The sequence below is a fragment of the Nicotiana sylvestris genome, chromosome 5 (genome assembly GCF_000393655.2).
Source record: "Nicotiana sylvestris chromosome 5, ASM39365v2, whole genome shotgun sequence".
NCBI classification, from domain to species: Eukaryota; Viridiplantae; Streptophyta; class Magnoliopsida; order Solanales; family Solanaceae; genus Nicotiana; species Nicotiana sylvestris.
In genome coordinates this window covers 176,785,137-176,787,548 of record NC_091061.1, presented here as the reverse complement: position 1 = coordinate 176,787,548, position 2,412 = coordinate 176,785,137, and the positions used below count along the sequence as shown (strand labels likewise).

Genomic DNA, 2,412 nt, shown 5'->3' with positions numbered 1-2,412 from the left:
TTGCCAACAATATCAGTTGTTGCTAAATAAATTAGTGGTAGATTTAATAATCTGTTATCAAGACTTTTAGCAGCAACTATTATTGTGGTAATACTTACATTTTTGCCAACAGATTCTCTAGTACTACTTTAGCAACAATTTATGAGTTGTTACTAAATATACAATTCATATATTCTTTTAGAATTTTACAAATATATGTAGAAATAATAAATTATATATATAAGCGTCTACACATAAAATTGATGCACTGAATGTACTCACTTTCAAAAACTTAATAGTCCTATTAGTATATTTTCAAAAGCATCATATATTCAAGGTCCTTAAGTTCTATTCTAATACTAACCCAAAAAATAAATCTTCTTCCAACAGCTTGTGCATTACATGAACGGGATGCCAGGAATGTTGGTCTACACATGCTCATCCTAAAAAGAAGAAAAAATAATTAGATTTTAATAAACAAGTAAAAAGGCAATAATATACAACAGCATAAAATGAAAGCAGTGAAATTTGTTTAATTACAACAACTTTAGACTTAAGAAAAATCAGTAACATAGTTTAATGAGAAATAACTGCAACAACTAAAGAAAAATAAATATGTAGCAGTGAAAGCTTGATTAAAGTACTCCCCAAAATAAAGTTGCATCAGAACCTACTAAATACTCCAGGGATATAATATTATAGTCGAAACAAAATACTAGACAAAGATTGATTTATGCAAATAGACTCATTTGCATATACAACTAAGAAACTTCCTTTCATGTGAACTAGAATATGTTTACTTACTATGGTATTATCCATAAGACTTGTAGAACTTGCCTTATCCGACCCATTCAAATTAGCAATCATGTCAAAAATTGCAGCAGGAAGTCCAATCTGTTAAATATTATACAATTAAACTTAAACATGATAGATCCCGGAAGAACCTAATTTATAACATAAAAAATACTAGAACATGTTTTTTCCGGCACACAATAGTTTCCAGAGATTCAAATAAAGAGACAGCATCCACATAAAGCATTTTATACCTTGAATATCTAATATCTCATGTAAAATAGATTATGTATGAGAACGCCCATTCTTCAAAGTTAGTATTATAGGAGATAAAATAGAATCATCATGTATTAGACTTAGAAATATCTTTATTGTAGTATTTAAAACAAGTCTTGAAGTAGTAGTAAATTAGAACCAATTATTACAAAGTTATTGTTTACTTGAATAACTGTATTCCAGCACCCCAACAAAATAGCTCCCCGCCAAAGATCACATCTAACTTACTGCTCCTTTAATTTCTATTATAGCTGAGAATAGCAAATTCATTTTCATGCGTTTTAGGACCATTTTGTGCTTAGTGTTCTGTTCTATTGCATTTCAAATGCAAACTTATGGCATGCCTACAGTCGAAGAAAGTAATATGTGTGTGTGAAAATGACTAACAGGAAAAGTGATGCTATCTCTTTTATTCTCAAGTAGTTTAATAAAATTGTTCTTACGATCAAAAGCAAGTAATTGGAACTTTAACGCCTTACACAAACTAAATACCTCTGAATTTTGCATATCCTGACTTTTCTCCAACAAGTTTCACAAAAGCAGCATTAATATGGTCCACATCAGTACCCTTTTCCGCTTCTTGAATTTGTTCAGCAACAATTTCTGTCAGCTTATCCTACAAACAATTATATAAGCTTAAACTTTCACTGTTTGTTTCAATTGGCTCATATTCTAGGATAAATATAAGAGTTCCGTATTTACATTAAATTCAATAGAGGCATCGTTAACCCAATGTCCTGACTTCGTATGAGTCATTTCCCAAATTTTTTGAAGATTTGGCTCTTTCTCGGTGCTTGAATCTCTCTAGCAAAATAAATTATGTATTATGTTATTGAAGAAAAAATGATAAAAAATAGTCAAAACAAAGATATATCTTACCGCATCAAAAAATACTGCTTGGAAGGATTTTCTGCCGCAAATATGATTTGTTTCTTGTTTTCCCTTATTAGTTTTGTTTCGTGAATTCATTTGTTGCATGGATATATTTTAATTTAAGTAAGAAAGTATAATAAGAAACTAAACAATATTATAAAGTTAAATTTGGTGTACTCCTAATTACCTTAAAAGCATCGGAACTGAAATAGTCCACTAAGAATCCAATTCAGCTTCATTAACCTCTGTCGGCATGTTCTGCAAGCTTTCCTCCTTCGTAGCAAATTTCTTGAAATGATCATGGAGCCTACCACAACGATATCAATATAAATTATTAGTTGTTTGAAGGAAAATATCTTGATTGTGTTGTGTGTCTGGAAGTTGAAACTGCCAATGAGTTGAGGACCTTTCAGCTGCTCTAAAGTTGGATAAATTATTAGTATACTTTATTTGTATACTTACATCCTTACTCTGGTAAATAATTCAATTTCA

At 30.2% G+C, this 2,412-nt stretch overlaps 1 long non-coding RNA gene across 1 annotated transcript; it reads right to left on the bottom strand.

Moving 5' to 3' along the window:
- Nucleotides 1-263: 263 nt before the first annotated feature.
- On the bottom strand, nt 264-2,202 carry LOC104243294 (uncharacterized). The gene is made up of 5 exons (XR_715166.2): nt 2,108-2,202; nt 1,750-1,851; nt 1,540-1,663; nt 784-873; nt 264-422 (listed from the first exon to the last, which is right to left on the bottom strand). It is a non-coding gene; the product is annotated as an uncharacterized lncRNA (long non-coding RNA).
- Nucleotides 2,203-2,412: the final 210 nt, after the last annotated feature.